Genomic DNA, 18,387 nt, shown 5'->3' on the forward strand with positions numbered 1-18,387 from the left:
GATAGATAGATAGATAGATAGATAGATAGATAGATAGATAGATAGATAGATAGAAGGGAGGGAGGGAGGATTATATGCTATGCAGAAGCCTCAAAAACACACTTAATGGTGCCACTATCCAGATATTCCCTAATTTGACCAACTTGACAAGATGGAAAACTTTTTTTTTAATTTTAGAATGCATCTGGTCATAGTTGACCAAAGTAGTGGCTTGAATTTTTTTTCTGAGTGGTAATATTTGTGGTATCACTGAGTTTAACTTGTCCTCCTTTCTTCCTATAATAGTCCTTCACCAATCTAAGCAAAAGATCTCTCCTGTCTACTTCTATCCCTCCTCTTTTAGCCCAGGCCTCAGAAAATAAAGTCACTGAAATGCAAAATCAGTCCTCCTATTAGTGTGTTTTAATTTTCCCAGCACGCTTGCAGTTAGGTTGTATATGTGACTAAGTTCCAGCCTCAGAAACATTGGTAGAAATGAGGTATGCCACTTTCAGGCCTGGCCTTGAAAATTTCCCTTATGACTGTAAGCACCACCTGCCATCCATATAACAGGAATCTGAACATTCCCAGATAATACAGACATACAATGGAAGAAGCCCAAATTCTTGAATCACCAAACTTAGTCGCCAAATACTTGAGAGAAGCCATCCAATCTGATGCAGATGAAGACCTGGACAAGAAATTAACTTTTATTCCATGAAGATACAGAGATTTAGGAGTTGATTTGTTACTGCAACTTTGATTAGCCTACACTTACTAATAGAGAAAAGAAAGACTGTGTTCTCTAACTGTTGTTACAGATTTTACCTAAGCAAAGTCTACAATCCTATGGTTTTTTTAATCCACATGACTTTACCAGGACCAAATTACTTACCTAAAGGTGCTAAGAAGAGCCCCAGGTTCACTAAGTTTCCCCTGGAAACTTCAGTGGCAGCCAGTTTAGGAAAGGATCGTCAATATTTCTCTGAACACTGTAAGAGTTGCTTTAACCCCAGAGGCACATAGCATTATCTGATAAGATCTGATGTTGATTTCTTGGTTATTAAGTCTAAAGAGAGAAAGTTTTCTTTTTTTTTTTTATTAAGATTTTATTTATTTATTTGAGAGAGAGAGAATGAGAGAGAGCATGAGAGGGAGGAGGGTCAGAGGGAGAAGCAGACTCCCTGCCGAGCAGGGAGCCCGATGCAGGACTCGATCCCGGGACTCCAGGATCATGACCTGAGCCGAAGGCAGTCGCTTAACCAACTGAGCCACCCAGGCGCCCTAAGAGAGAAAGTTTTCTTGACATGGAGAAAATCTGAGGCCAATTAAATTATTCTCCCACATGACCAAAGTCAGGAACACAAAGGAAAGTACTGAGCTTAGATATGATATTCAGATGTTTATAATTTTTAGTAGATGAATTTTCATGTATCTCAGGCTCAAGGTGATTACCCTTGCTATTTCTTAGCTGGGGCTTTTTACTTCTTCATTACTTTCAAAGAGAGAACTCTCCTACCATTAGATATAAAATGGAAGTACCATTAATTACTTGCCTTGGGCACCTAACCAAATGGATAAAAAAATGCAGTTCTTTTAAGCTCAGTCATAGAATAATGTAAAGTAAGACCACAAGCCATAAATGGACAGATCACCACTATGTGATCACCAGTATGTGATTTTTGCCCTTCAACCCATCAGGCTAGTTCAGAAAAAGATAGCATTGGAGGCTGCTTTTCTGCCAGTTCCGAGTAGGTCACTGTCTGTTTTCCAAAGAGTATCTGTGCAGCAAGCCTACAGATCATCTGCCCAATCAATTATTTCTAAAACTTCCCGTGTTGACTTACTTTTGAGCTCCATATAAATACCTTCAAAAATAAATGGCCAGTTTGGAAGAAGCTTGATGATAACCAGCTGTGAATCCTTCTCCTCCTCCTCCTCAAGTCATTTTAAATAAAAACTCTCAGGCATTTTTCTAAGTTTGTCTTTATTTTTCCCCAAATAGTATGTTTTCTCACCTCTGCATGTTCTATTTCTGACCAGAATCTGACATTCAACACCATTTAGAAATCTGCTTTGGTACAACCATATTACTGTGACTGGGTATAAATAAGATCTACTCCTGATTTGCAATGTGACCTTACAAGTGATTTAACTTCGAGATTTTGAATAGATAATATTGCCTACCAACAAACAGCTTGCCACAGTGAAGGCCCTGGCTTTGTGTCATATGAAAGTAAATTCAGATTTCAGCTCTGCCATCTACTGGCTGTGTGGCCTTAAGAATGCTACTTAACCTACCTGAATCTTTGGTCTCACATGGCGTTACTATGGACTTTAGGACTTAAGGGATGATATAAGAGGTCAATATCTCCTTGCCCGGCAAACTGCAGGCACTCAACCAGTGTCCTTTAGCAAGTTCTTTATAATGCACTGGGAACTCACTGGCCTAGGAGCACTACATAGCTACAAGGAAGAATCAAGAAGCATTCTCAGCAGACCACTTTGATCCAAAAAGTTTATACACAAAGGTGGAGAGTTACTAATAACTATGTCAGTTCTACCCTAGGGAGGGAGAGGCAGAGTGTACCAAAAATATTTTTATCCCTGGGTTTATAACCCCCAAGATATTTCCAGTGATCAGCTTTACAGTGCATCAAAATGGCTGCATGTGTCTCTGTCAGATAGATCCAGATCGCTGATGTGCTGAGATGGGGGGATGCATCCGTGTCTGTTTTGGAAGAGCCTAGAAAGGGAAAAGGAGACTACCAACACACAGAGTGCCTGATAGGAACACAGTATAGCCATTATGAGTCATGTAAACTTCATCAGTCCAGGAAGCACATGTTCACCCCAAATTTACTAACTTCTGAACTTGCTCAGTCGAGACTGATAAACTTACTTGGCTTTGGTTCTTGGGAAATGAAATCTTTCCAGCTGTGAATCTTTAGAATTGCAGATTAGTTCTTTATACTTGGCAGAATCATTAAGAGGGCAAGCATGAAGGAGGGAAAGAGCTAACAAAGTATAAGATGCAGCCCAAGATAGATTTGAATTGATTCTATTTCTTATTTTTCTCCTCACTCCAGTCTCGATTGTGAGTACACTTAAGCATGGGTGTAGGATCGTATAGGGTTATGTTTTCCACCCAGACACATCCTATTACTACCTTGGAAGCCTGTTTAAATGTCACCTTCTCCATCAAACTTTTCTAGATCCTTCCAAATGAATGTCATCTCTGCCTTCTCTCAACTTCTCTTTAAGTCACACATACTTTTTCTCACATATAAGAAGTAGGATATAATAAGCAAGAGCAAGGACCTGGAAGTTCAACAGTCCTGAGTTCAAATTCTGCCTCTACCATTGCTTCATATGTGGCTCAAGCTTGCTGAGCCTTAATTACATCATCTCAAAACGTGAGAGATGATTTCAGATAGAGTTACCCTGAGCATTAAATAAAATCATGTGTAAAATATTTAGCAGACTCATAGTAGGTGCTTAAAACATTATGGTGGTTGTATTATCAAGGTTGTTATTATCATTACCATTCTTATCTCTTCCACTGTGACGTAAGCTCACAGAGAATAAGAACAAGGTTTCATACTGCATTGCTTCCCTTGGAAGTTTTGGCTCAAATAACTATTCAGAAAGTATTCATTGAGTGAATTTACATTGAATATTTACAGTCATTTGTTCTAGTGAGGCTGCTTTTGATTATAACTGATGGAGGCCTTAATAAAACTGATTTAGGCCAGTGGGAAACTTATACGAATAATACTGAATACATCTCATGGAACTGAAGGATATCTGAACAACTAAAACTTGAGCAAGGCAGAAAGTGCCTTGGTGTCAAGAAGAGTTATAACCAAGAACTTGAATGTGACAAAGACCAACTTGAACCCCCCTTTTCCCCTCTCTTGGAGTGTCCACTTTAGTTTCAACAACCAAAAACTGGCTTTTCTCAAACAGAGGGAAAGTGGTCACCAAGGGAGCCTGAGTTTTACAAATTGTGGTTCCCCTCTGCAGAGAAGAACTGACTCTTCCTCTCTCCCATCCACAAAAATTCCAGGGGAAGATTCCTATTGGCTGATCTTTGTCATGGCCACTATCTGGCCTTGTGGTCAGAGGGAGGCAGAGTCATGAAAGAAGGTGGCTCCTGAGTAACTATAAGGTTGGAGCTGGGGAAGAAGCAATTCCCAAGGGAAGGGAGGAAGGAAAGGTATAGAAAAGAAGAGACCAGATAGATCACTAAACTAGGATCACAGGGTGCCACAGTGTTCTTAAAACACATGAATGTTGGGGCACCTGGGTGGCTCAGTCAGTTAAGCGGCTGCCTTCGGCTCGGGTCATGATTCCAGTGTCCTGGGATCGAGCCCCGCGCCAGCTCCCTGCTCAGCGGGAAGCCTGCTTCTCCCTCTGCCTGCCACTTCCCCTGTTTGTGCTCTCTCTCTCTCTCTCTCAAATAAATAAATAAAATATTTTTTAAAAAACCCACAAGAATGTTTGTTCTAATATACTCTTATATTTAAATGTCCAGATGCACGCAGTATTGGAAGAGTGGAGTGGCAGTAAAAGTCTAGGACTAACGCACCTCCAAAAAGACAGAGGCATACAATACTGTACTTTTTAAAGAAATGACAGTATGTGCTAAGACTTTCAAAATATGCTATTATCATACAAAGAAATCAAAGAAGCCAACTTAAATGGATCTTTGGCCAGAACAATATGCCTTTGTGTGGGCTGATCCACACGACCCTGCCACCAAAAGCTATAAAATATTACAATGTTTTCATAGGGATAAGTGTTGAAAAGAGGCTGGATTTTTCTTTCCCTCCTTATTTCTTTTCAGAGTCTGTAGATTGACCTCCATATGGTGCTCTGAATGGTAGACTCCTGGTCTCGGTTTAAGCAATAGAAGATTAATAAGGAAAGGAGTATAAAAACACAGAAAGGAGAGGGGAGAGGGATTTTATTTTTTATCATAACAAAAGCAGTACCTCATTTTTTATCCCCAAATAAATACATCAGATAAACCATCCTATAGATTAAGCAATAGAACTCACAAACTCCTTTCAGTAAGTGACTTGGACCTCACCACAAACTGGGCATTTGTGATATGACATTTTAAGACAGATCTAAGAGAAACCAACCCCTGTCAAGAAAGTAATGAAAAAAGAGGAGCCCCTGTTGTCACTGCAATTGAATGGCATTCTACCCAACAGCTATTTGGCATCTGAAGTTTAGGTTTGCCCCCGTTTGCGGGACCATGGCAATCCAAGCTCGCCTGCTTTATCAGAATCTTGGCAGGAAAAAGAAGACACTCTCAAATTGGGACGTGAAGAAAATTTAATCAAGGGCCTATTTCCTAAGTCAGGACTAAGAAAAAACAGAGAAAAGTGTAATAATCCATGGCTGGCAATGATAGTATACCATCACTTCCCTAGGTAGGACTGACGGGATGGGGGTAAACATGGGGCTATTGGAACCAACGACAGAAAGCTGTGCAGAGGGGTTACCTAACAAAGCTGTGACCTCCCACTGGTCACCCTGCAGGGACACAACCAGAGAAACACTTTGCCTCGCTCTCCTCTCTCCATGGGTCTCCTGCTGGGGCTCCCATTAGACCATCCAACTCAAAGCCAGAGGGCAAGGGAGTCATTGATATAATCCTTACAGGTCGGTCTCCCAGGGCCCAGGGCAGGGCAAAGAAGTGTAGACAGTGGACCAGCACACCAGAGAATGGTCCCCTTATACACACGGCCCTCTGACTGGGTCCTATCAACACTTGGGTACTCTCTCATTGCGATCGCTCCAACCACGTGGTTAGAGATTTACAGAACACTCAAAACCTCACATAACTTAATATCCTATGAGGGCTAGGGGAGAGCTGAGAACATATCCTGCTTCAGTCCAGCGATTTAACAAGAATTGTTTGGCTCCCTCCTTCCCTGGAGGTCTGGGCTGTCCACTGGGCATCATTAGTGCCAAATCAACTGCCAGGGTGTTGGGCAGCTGACATCTTTTCAAGACAATGGCTCCTGCAGCCCTGGGGCCAGATCCCCCCAAGCCCACCCGTTCTATCCCCCTGTTATAGTACATGTTTAACAGCTTCCAGGCATCAAGTCCCTACCCCTGCTCCTGCGGTGTGAGGTGTTGACAGAATTATGGCCTCTTGGCTCAGAGTTTCTGAAAATTCCCACAAGGGAACCAACAGGCTTACAAATCAGGGAGTACAGATGGGCTGCCTTCTGAGTCTCAATGCCTCCTCACACGAACTCCAGAGTGCCTTTTTAGAATATGAAACTGAAGCTGCAAGTGCGTCCAACATAAATTTTCCCGTCTCACGGAGAAGCATTTAAACCGTAACAACAAAACTAACTCATGTAGTACCAAACTATAGCACAACTTGCGTCATCCACCAGTATTTGCTTCGTTCCATAAGAATCTAGAAGTCTGCTTTGCTCGCCCACCCCCGTCCACCAGCCTTCTCGGCGGAATCACGCTCACTGTACATGATCAGAATATTCATTTCCAAATGAAGCTTATGGATGAGTCAATAACAATGTCAGTCCACCCTCGCGGTCACAACCAGAAAACACATGCCACTCGCAAAGAAAGAGTAGAAAGACAAGGAAAAACACGCCTGACTATGATTTACAAAGCATGCACCTTGGATTCTGTATTCTTTACTGCAAGAGTGTGAGGTAGTTGGTACCATTGTCCCTGTTTTAAGAGGAGATTGATACTTGTCAGTGTCACTGAGCTTTCAAGTGACTTGGAGCCCAAGTGTTAGACAATCAATGCCATGATCTTTCCCCTGTTTTATGCTGTTTTTTTGTGGAATTAGAATGAAATCATACTCACACAGCAGTTCCTCTGGGCTGCAGTGTCACCAAAGCTAACCCATAAATAAAGGAATTATTTCAGCAAATTTCTATCGTTGTCATACATTTTTGTTCCCCAGACAAAAGAAAGATCCTTCGTGTCATCTGAATGTTTTGCCTCTCTACACTGAACATTCTGATATTTGAGAACCAGGTATCCACAATCATTTCTTAGGGTTTTCTTGCCTGGTCAACATATCATTTTGCATTATATCAGAATGCAAATTACTGCAAATTACTGGGTAACAGTAATTTGGGTTTTTTTACTCTCCACTTTAAAAGGCCATCATCTTCATTAAGATATAATGGATTGGGAGGGAATGTATGCTTCAATAATAATATAATACTAAAACAAATAACAGTAGCAAAGAAATGTGTGTGCAAAGCACAAATTCAGGGGAGACAGATTTATCTTTCAAGATTGCTCCTTACTCCTTATAAATTTATCAGACACTAAAGCAGTCTGAATTTATTAGTAAATGTGTGATTTAGTTTGCACATGATTCAGAAGGAAGAAAATGTTATTTTTACAATCTTCCTTTGATAATGAGGGTTCAGCAGGGGAAGTGGCTCATTTTGTGACGTGCTTCTAGTTCTATAATGACACAAATCATGCTTCAATGATCAATGCTAAATTCTCATTCATGGTCCTTCTGTTTCCCTGTGGCACAAGGCACATGTTATAATTCAGTGTGTGTGTGTGTGTGTGTATACACACACGTATACAAAGCTAGCAATCCTATAAGATTGCGTGATTTAGGCACATAAGCCTAAGAATCATTGATCCTGTTTCACTCTAGAGACCCCTGACAGTCCTGTTTTTCATAACCCTCTCCTTTCTCCTTGTTGAATAGGTCTGCACCTTTTTCTTTCCCCCAGCAGCCTTTTTGGCACTGTGCTCTATGAAGGTGAAATATCCCTAAATGTCCTTCAAAAAAAAAAATTATTTTCCCAATAATTTCCTATTGAAATTGGTTGGCTCATTAAGTTGGCTTATTGCATTTTTCTCTCGAGGGTTTTTTCAATTCAAGCTCTGCACTCTTTCACATTTTGTTTTCTGTCTTATTTTTGGAATAGCTCCACTTAGTTTCCAATCGTATCTGCTTGCTAACTAGGCTGATCTTCTCTACTTGTAAGGGGAGAGTATAAAGAAAACAATTCAATGTGAAATGGTATCCCAGAGAATAAGCAGAAGCAACTAATTAAGATGATCGACTATATATTAGCATTTTGTCCTTGAAAAATAGTGGGGTTTAACTGAGTGTCACCCATAGTAGCCAAGATGGCAGAATACCATGCCTTTCTATCATGCTTCTGTCCCGAATCAGTCTACTTTTAGCTGTTGCCCACTGCTTTAAAAAGTTTAGCAACTTTAGAAAACGTACACAAAAAATGCCTGGTAGACAGTAGGTCACATCACTATCACTTGTAAATAGACCGTTCATCCTTCTCCTCTTCCTCCTACTCCCCCATGACCTGTAATATTCTGTATCTCAGTAAATGGCACTATCATCCAGATAGCCAGAATCCCTGGAGTCATCTTGACTTCTCCAACCTGAACCCCCCATCATCATCTAATCACCAAGCCCTAGCATGCAGCTTCTTTAATATCTTGTGAATATATTCAACTTTTTCCATCCCCATTACTATCACCCAACTCCACATGGACACCATCATCTTATGACTGGACTATGATATTAAATGTGTCCATAGCTGCCCCCTCATTTTCCACTCAGCAACCACTGATGGTTTAAAACATAAATCCCAGGGGCGCCTGCGTGGCCCGGTCAGTTAAGAGTCAGACTCTTGATTTCGGTCCACGTCATGATCTCGGGGATGTGGGATCAAGCCCCACAGTGGACTCCCCACTCAGTAGGGAGTCTGCTTGAGATTCTCTCCCACTCCCTCTTCTTCTGTCTTTCCCCCGTTCGTGTTCCCTCTCTCTCTCTCTCTCAAATATTTTTTTTCTAAAAAAAGCATAAATCCCGACACAGCACTCCCAGGATTAAAACCCTTCAACAGCCTTTTTACTCTCTTTCTCCATTGTAACTTGCAGTCTGAAAACCAAAATAAATAAATAAATAAAAATAAAAGGAGTATTTGTACTTATTTCAGGTTTTTGAGGTTAACTGAGTGACTATAAATTGATGTGGTATGTGTAATGGGCCAGGAGAAAAAGAAATCCTGTTCAGAAGGAGGATACGGCATCATAACAATGAATCAAAAAGCTAAATCCAATGCTGGAAGAAGGGAGAAAGACAATACTAAGAAATCAGCTTGAACCAAAAAGTCCACATTAATGTGGAGGAACGGAGGGTTCCATATAGTACATTACAAAAAAAGGAAACGGAATACATGGATTATCTAATACATATGATCATGTTGAAAAGTTTGAGGAAGAAATAGTAATAGGCTTTTTAAGAAAACAGAAAAATGAAGCAGTTGTTGATACTAGGAGGAACAACAGCATACAAGAAAGTAAATGCTGTTGTACAACACCATCATGTCTCATTTGTAAACACTATGAAATACACATGTGATATAAACTCTGAATAATAATTTAACCAAGAATTCTATCTCTCCACCATAGGAAGATGGGGGAGCAGGTATAAGTGAGTTCTACCATACTTGGAAAGTAGTATTGCCTCAATTAGAAAAAAAGTTAAAAATAATATTTTAAATATGGCATTTTAAAATATGAAGATAAATATGAAACAAAGCTAAAAATAATTTTACATATTTACCTTGGAGGGTTTTGCTTGGGGAACAGTAAGAAAGAGGACTTCAGGGTTTCATTAAACATTGTAGCACAATTTGGCTTTTTAAATTATGGTTTTATATTATTTTTAAGAAAATGTATATAAATATTTAAAATGATGGGAATGATAAAATATGCTGCTAAAATATTAACCAACAAAAGCAATATTAATACCATGCAAAATAAAATTTTAGGCAAAAATGTTATTAGAAAAATGAAAGTTTTATTCAATGACAAAAAAGGAACAACTCACCAGGAATTTATTATAATTCTGTACCTGTATCCTTCTAGCAACACTAATTCAGAAGGTAGACAGTGAAATCTGACAGTTACGCGAAGAAATAAAAAATCCACAAATGATTTGCAAGAGAAATGTGTATACTTAGCTTAGAACCCAGAAGTTTCCATGTAGGTTATTGTTCATGAGAAATCTTTTGTACATGATTATTCATAGCACACTTGTTCATATTAGCCAAAAACTTGAAATATGCCAATATCCGTCCATCTGAGCAGATAAACAAATTGTGGCATATTCATAAATGGAAAGCTTCTGCAAAATAGAAAGGGAGTAACTCCTGACCCCTTTACATTAATAAAACAAAAAACATCATTCTATGTAAAAAAGCCAAACACAAAAGACTACATACTTTATGATTCATTTGTTTGAGATCACGGAAGGAACAAAATTAATCTATAGTGATAGCAAGCAGATGGCTGGTTTCCTGGAAATGCAGTGGAGGTGGGAGGAGGGGGCCTGACAACAAAGGGGCACAAGGGAATTTTGGAGGTGACAGAAATGTTCAATGGCTTGACTGGGATGGTTGCACAGGTATGCGCATTTGTCAAGAATCATTCATATACCTAGATGCCTTATTATATGTAAATTATAGTTGAATAAATTAGGCTTTTAATTTTTTAAAGGCAAGGCATGTGTCTTTCTATAGCAGTTTGTGCTGCTCTATCAAAATGCCATACCCCGGATGGCTTAAATAGCAAATATTTATTGCTCACAGTTCTGGTGGCTGAGAAGTCCGAGATCAAGGCACTGGCAGATTCGATGTCTAGTGATGGCCATCTTCCCGGTTTGTAGACAGCCACCAGCCATCTTCCTGCTATATTTTCATTTGGTGGAAGGGGAAATAAACCTATCTCCCAAAGGCTCCACTTTCAAATACCATCAAGTTAAGATTAGGTCTTTCAACATATGAATTTGGGGGGGACACAAACATTCGATCCATAGCAACATGGGACCTTTCAAAGGGCCTCCACCCTGAGACCTGGCAACTTATACCCATTTCTTGGCAGTGGGGACTGATTTGACAGAGCCAGGCTACTTTAAGAAATCCAATGAAAAAGTGTAAGTGCTGATAGGAAGGGAGAGAACACTTTGCTCCTGTGAGGGGTGGAAACATGAGAGTGGTGATGGCATAAAATCCACCTCAGTGGTCTTGCTGAGATGGAAGAAGCAGCATGAGCCAGTCAAGGCCAACAAGCTGTGTGTTTTGGCACCAGCAGCAAGAGCAAAATTAAATTACCTTCTGAAGATGTTGCTGGAGGCTCCACTGAATTAGTTATGTTTTATTACCATAATTAATATGATATAAACCCTTAACATTCTCTCTCCCCCCATTCTAAAGCTGATGTGTTCTGGGAAAGTGAAACGAACATCTATTTTTATGGGGGTGTAATAGGACCTGGAAAAACACATGAATAAGACTATGAGATTTTACTGCTCTTAACCTCAGTTCCTCTTTTTTAAAAATGAAAACATTGGTTTAGGTGATTCCCAAGGTTTCCTTTAATTTTATATTCTAAGGCATAGTACCTTCCCTTAAAGACCATGGAAGAGAATGGGATTCGTATATATAGTAATAAATAAATAAGACATAAGTACTTATATACACAGAAAACTCAAGATAATCAATTATAACTATATCATATGATTATTAATTATATGATAATATAGTTATATTAAATATTTGTGAGATTTTAGTAAAGTGGATGGAAACAAGATAATTATATTTATCTCTCATCTCTCTCTCTATTTTAAGTCAATATAATTTCTGTATACCAGCAATAGCTGGCCAGTAACTAGAATGAGAATAAAAAGATTATATTTAAAATAAGAGAAAAGCATCAGTTAACCGGGAACAACCATAACAAGAAAGTTGCAAAATCCACATGGCTATAAACTTTCCAGACAGTTATAAAAGATCTGAGTAAATAAAAGGAGAGTCATAAAATATCCCGGCATGGAAAGTCTGAACTAAGTTGATCTCACATCTCCTTTTAGCTATCACTCTCTTCTACTCTTCCCTTCATGGTCTAAATTTTTCGAGTTGTCATCATTGCCCATCTCCATTTTCTTCTTCCCTTTTACTCTCCAACAGACTGTAATCTGTCATATGCCCTCTCTCCAGGCCACGAAAACTATTCCCTTCAAGGTCACTAACAACCTACTTGTTGCTAAAGCCAATGACAACTTTGCATTCCTGTTCTTTCCTGATATCACAGAAGCAATTAACAATGTGGTCAATCCCCTTTTCTTTTTTTTTTTTTTCAATCCCCTTTTCTAAGAAATCATCTTCCTTCTACTTCCAAGAGACCACACTCTTCTCTTTATCTGCCCTCCTCTGGATGCTTGTTCTTTCTCATTTTGTGGCTCTGCATCATCTGCCTGAACCTTAAATACTGTGTTCCTTAAACCCTCTGATTTTCATTCTGCAGACCCTATCTGGAAGATCACATCCACTCATATAGCTTAACCCATTCTTTAATACTGAAGATACTCAGCCTAAGAAATCTTGAAAGGGCTCTCTAAGCAAAGAGAGAGCCTAAAAGCAACATAGGCCAGAAAGGAACACAGACAATATACAGTAACAGTCACCTTACAGGCAATACAATGGCACTAAATTCCTATCTTTCAATAGTTACCCTGAATGTAAATGGGCTCAATGCCCCAATCAAAACACACAGGATATCAGATTGGATTAAAAAACAAGACCCATCGATATGCTGTCTGCAAGAGACTCATTTTAGACCCAAAGATGCCCCCAGATTGAAAGTGAGGGGGTGGAAAACCATTTACCATGCTAATGGACACCAAAAGAAAGCTGAGGTGGCAATCCTTATATCAGACAAATTAGATTTTAAACCAAAGACTGTAATAAGAGATGAGGAAGGACACTATATCCTACATAAAGGGTCTATCCAACAAGAAGATCTAACAATTGTAAATATCTATGCCCCTAACATGGGAGCAGCCAATTATTTAAGGCAATTAATAACAAAAGCAAAGAAACACATTGACAACAATACATTAATAGTGGGGGACTCCAATATACCCCCTCACTGAAATGGACAGATCATCTAAGCAAAAGATCAACAAGGAAATAAAGACTTTAAATGACACACTGGACCAAATGGACTTCACAGACATATTCAGAACATTCCATCCCAAAGCAACAGGATACACATTCTTCTCTAGTGCCCATGGAACATTCTCCAGAATAGATCACATCCTAGGTCATAAATCAGGTCTCAACCGGTACCAAAAGATTGGGATCATTCCCTGCCTATTTTCAGACCACAATGCTTTGAAACTAGAACTCAATCACAAGAGGAAAGTCGGAAAGAACTCAAATACATGGAGGCTAAAGAGCATCCTACTAAAGAATGAATGGGTCAACCAGGAAATTAAAGAAGAATTGAAAAAATTCATGGAAACCAATAAAAATGAAAACACAACTGTTCAAAATCTTTGGGATGAAGGAAAGGCAGTCCTAAGAGGAAAGTATATAGCAATACAAGCCTTTCTCAAGAAACAAGAAAGGTCTCAAGTACACAACCTAACCCTACACCTAAAGGAGCTGGAGAAAGAACAGCAAATAAAGCCTAAACCCAGCAGGAGAAGAGAAATAATAAAGATCAGAGCAGAAATCAATGAAATAGAAACTAAAAGAACAGTAGAACAGATCAACGAACCTAGGAGCTGGTTCTTTGAAAGAATTAACAAGATTGATAAACCCCTGGCCAGACTTCTCAAAAAGAAGAGAAATGAGCCAATTGAACAAAATCATGAATGAAAGAGGAGAGATCACAACCAACACCAAAGAAATACAAACAATTATAAGAACATATTATGAGCAACTCTATGCCAGCAAATTAGATAACCTGGAAGAAATGGATGCATTCCTAGAGATGTATCAACTACCAAAACTGAACCAGGAAGAAATAGAAAACCTGAACAGACCTATAACCACTAAGGAAATTGAAGCAGTCATCAAAAATCTCCCAACAAACAAAAGCCCAGGGCCAGATGGCTTCCCAGGGGAATTCTACTAAACATTTCAAGAAGAATTAATACCTATTCTTCTGAAACTGTTCCAAAAAATAGAAATGGAAGGAAAACTTCCAAACTCGTTTTATGAGGCCAGCATTACCTTGATCCCAAAATCAGACAAAGACCCCATCAAAAAGGAGAATTACAGACCAATATCCCTGATGAACATGGATGCAAAAATTCTCACCAAAATACTAGCCAATAGGATCTAACAGTACATTAAAAGGATTATTCACCACAACCAAGTGGGATTTATCCCTGGGCTGCAAGGTTGGTTCAACATCCACAAATCAATCAATGTGATACAATACATTAACAAAAGAAAGAACAAGAATCGTATGACCCTCTCAATAGATGCAGAAAAAGCATTTGACAAAGTACAGCATCCTTTCTTGATCAAAACTCTTCAGAGTATAGGGATAGAGGGTACATACCTCCAATATCATAAAAGCCATCTATGAAAAACCCACAGTGAATATCATTCTCAATGGGGAAAAACTGAGAGCTTTTTCCCTAAGGTCAGGAACAAGGCAGGGATATCCACTATCACCACTGCTATTCAACATAGTATTAGAAGTCCTAGCCACAGCAATCAGACAACAAAAAGAAATAAAAGGCATCTGAATCGCAAAGAAGAAGTCAACTCTCACTCTTTGCAGATGATATGATACTTTATGTGGAAAACCCAAAAGACTCCACCCCAAAACTGCTAGAACTCATACAGGAATTCAGTAAAGTGGAAGGATATAAAATCAATGCATAGAAGTCAGTGGCATTCCTATACACCAACAACAAGACAGAAGAAAGAGAAATTAAGGAGTCAATCCCATTTACAATTGCACCCAAAACCATAAGATACCTAGGAATAAATCAAAGCAAAGAGGCAAAGGATCTGTACTCAGAAAACTATAAAATACTCATGAAAGAAATTGAGGAAGACACAAAGAAATGGAAAAACATTCCATGCTCATGGATTGGAAGAACAAATATTGTGAAGATGTCAATGGTACCTAGAGCAATCTACACATTCAATGCAATCCCCATCAAAATACCATCCACTTTTTTCAAAGAAATGGAACAAATAATCCTAAAATTTGTATGGAACCAGGAAAGACCCCGCATAGCCAGAGGAATGTTGAAAAAGAAAAGCAAAGCTGGCGGCATCACAATTCCGGACTTCAAGCTCTATTACAAAGCTGTCATCATCAAGACAGTATGGTACTGGCACAAAAACAGACACATAGATCAGTGGAACGGAATAGAGAGCCCAGAAATGGACCCTCAACTCTATGGTCAACTCATCTTTGACAAAGCAGGAAAGAATGTCCAATGGAAAAAAGATAGTCTCTTCAACAAATGGTGTTGGGAAAACTGGATAGCCACATGCAGAAGAATGAAACTGGACCATTTCCTTACACCACACACAAAAATAGACTCCAAATGGTTGAAAGACCTCAATGTGAGACAGGAGTCCATCAAAATCCTAAAGGAGAACACAGGCAGCAACCTCTTTGACCTCAGCCGCAGCAACTTCTTCCTAGAAACATCGCCAAAGGCAAGGTAAGCAAGGGCAAAAATGAACTATTGGGACTTTATCAAGATAAAAAGCTTTTGCACAGCAAAGGAAACAGTCAACAAAACCAAAAGACAACCAACAGAATGGGAGAAGATATTTGCAAATGACATATCAGATAAAGGGCTAGTATCCAAAATCTATAAAGAACTCATCAAACTCAACACCCAAAGAACAAATGATCCAATCAAGAAATGGGCAGAAGACATGAATAGACATTTTTCCAAAGAAGACATCCAAATGGCCAACAGACACATGAAAAAGTGCTCAATATCGCTCAGCATCAGGGAAATCCAAATCAAAACCTCAATGAGATACCACCTCACACCAGTCAGAATGGCTAAAATTAACAAGTCAGGAAACGACAGATGTTGGCGGGGATGCGGAGAAAGGGGAACCCTCCTACACTGTTGGTGGGAATGCAAGCTGGTGCAGCCACTCTGGAAAACTGTATGGAGGTTCCTCAAAAAGTTGAAAATAGAGCTACCATGATCCAGCAATTGCACTACTGGGTATTTACCCCAAAGATACAAAAGTAGGGATCCGAAGGGGTACGTGCACCCTGATGTTTATAGCAGCAATGTCCACAATAGCCAAACTGTGGAAAGAGCCAAGATGTCCATCGACAGATGAATGGATAAAGAAGAAGTGGTATATATATACAATGGAATATTATGCAGCCATCAAAAGGAATGGGATCTTGCCATTTGCAACGACGTGGATAGAACTGGAGGATATTATGCTGAGCGAAATAAGTCAAACAGAGAAAGACACGTATCCTATGACCTCACTGATATGAGGAATTCTTAATCTCAGGAAACAAACTGAGAGTTGCTGGAGTGGTGGGGGGTGGGAGGGATGGGGTGGCTGGGTGATAGACACTGGGGAGGGTATGTGCTCTGGTAAGCGCTGTGAATTGTGAAAGACTGTTGAATCTCAGATCTGTACCTCTGAAACAAATAATGCAATATATGTTAAGGAAAAAAAAAAAAGAAGATAGCAGGAGGGGAAGAATGAAGGAGGGGAAATCGGAAGGGTAGACAAACCATGAGAGACGATGGACTCTGAGAAACAAACTGAGGGTTCTAGAGGGGAGGGGGGTGGGAGGATGGGTTAGCCTGGTGATGGGTATTGAGGAGGGCACATTCTGCATGGAGCACTGGGTGTTATGCACAATGAATCATGGAACACTATATCTAAAACTAATGATGTAATGTATGGGGATTCACATAACAATAAAAAAATTAAAAAAAAAATACTGAAGACACTCAAATTTGTACTCCAGATCATCTCATTCTCATCCAGATGTCAATAGCCTATTGGATATGTAGTTTGGGGTATATGACACATATCTCAAACTCAACATATACAAAAATCAGCATTTTCCCACATCATACTTACCTTTCCTGCATTCCCTCTCAATGAATAGAACCAACAGGTACTCAATTGCCAGCTCTGAGTCCTCTCTCTCCCTTATTTTACATGCCCAATCGATCACTAATTTCTGTTCATTTTTACCTCCTAAATAGCTTTCAAATATACCACATATGTGAAATCCTCCCGTATCTCTTCATTCCTGGCACCACTACCCTTGCTGAGGCTGGCATCATTTTTCTTCTCTTCTGATTTATTAGAAGAACTGATTTCCATGTCACAGCTTTTTGCCTCCACTCTAAATAACCTTCCATACTGCAGCCAAACAGATCATTCCTGAAGGTGAGTCTGGTCAAGTCACTCCTACTGAAACCCTTTCAATGATTCCCCATGATCCCCAGGGTAAAAGCCATGCTCCTTAACATGGTTTGGCCCCTCTTGACCAAACCCTTGTCCAGAACCAACCCTCCACACTCTGCCCCAGGTACACAGAATTATTTTCAATTTCTCAAATGCATCAGACTCTCCACTGACTCTAAGATTTTCCAGGTGCTGCTGCATCTATCTTCAACTTCTCCTCTCTCATCTCTTTGCTTGCCTACCATAAACCTCAGGACTAAACTTAGATGTCATTCATCTAGAAAGCCACACTGAAACCTGGAGTAGATTCTTACCATATTCCCCTAACACCGTGTGCCTCTCTTCTCATCACTCATGTTTCACTGGGTTGTACATATCAATTACTCTCCTCTTTCCTGCTCTAGAAACCATGAATGTGAGAGCAGGAACTCTGTCCATCTGGTACATTGTGTATTCTCATGCCAAGCACAGTTTCTAACACATAGTAGAAGCTCAATAATTATGGGATAAAATAATTTATTAATTGTGACCTATAATAACAAAGGTGGTAATATTGATATAAGAATGGACGGATCAGTGAAACACAACAAAAGCTCAAAACAGATCCTTAGGGGTTAGAGAATTTGATAGAATTTAATGAAAGTATCACCGTAAACAAGTGAAGGAAAATAAGAATTTCTAAGCTGCTATTGGTTAGCTTTTTGGGTAAGGAGTGGAGAAAGATTTTCTAAAGTTACAATTTATGGAAAATGCCACCAGAAAGTGTATTTGATTCCATAGTCATTTATATGACAGTCACAAATGTCATGAGTCAAATTAAAAGGCAAATTGAAACCTGGGGGCAAAAAATATGTTCATTAAATATGAGAGACAAAGAGTTAAAATACTTTCTTATACAGTAATCTCAGATTTTAAGAAAACATGATGATCCCAGATAAGTCACCAAGGACATAAGGAAACATAAGAGATACAAATTAATAATGAGTCAAAAAATTCAACTTCAGTTATAATAAAAGAAATGCAAATTTTAAAAATGAGAATTTTTTTAACCTTCACATTAGTAAATAATATTAATGTAAAAATCCTACTTATATGAGACATTATTGGAGGAGTGAGA

This window comes from Mirounga leonina, unplaced genomic scaffold (genome assembly GCF_011800145.1).
Source record: "Mirounga leonina isolate KUSES-001 unplaced genomic scaffold, KU_Mleo_1.0 Mir_224, whole genome shotgun sequence".
In the NCBI taxonomy this organism is placed as follows: domain Eukaryota; kingdom Metazoa; phylum Chordata; class Mammalia; order Carnivora; family Phocidae; genus Mirounga; species Mirounga leonina.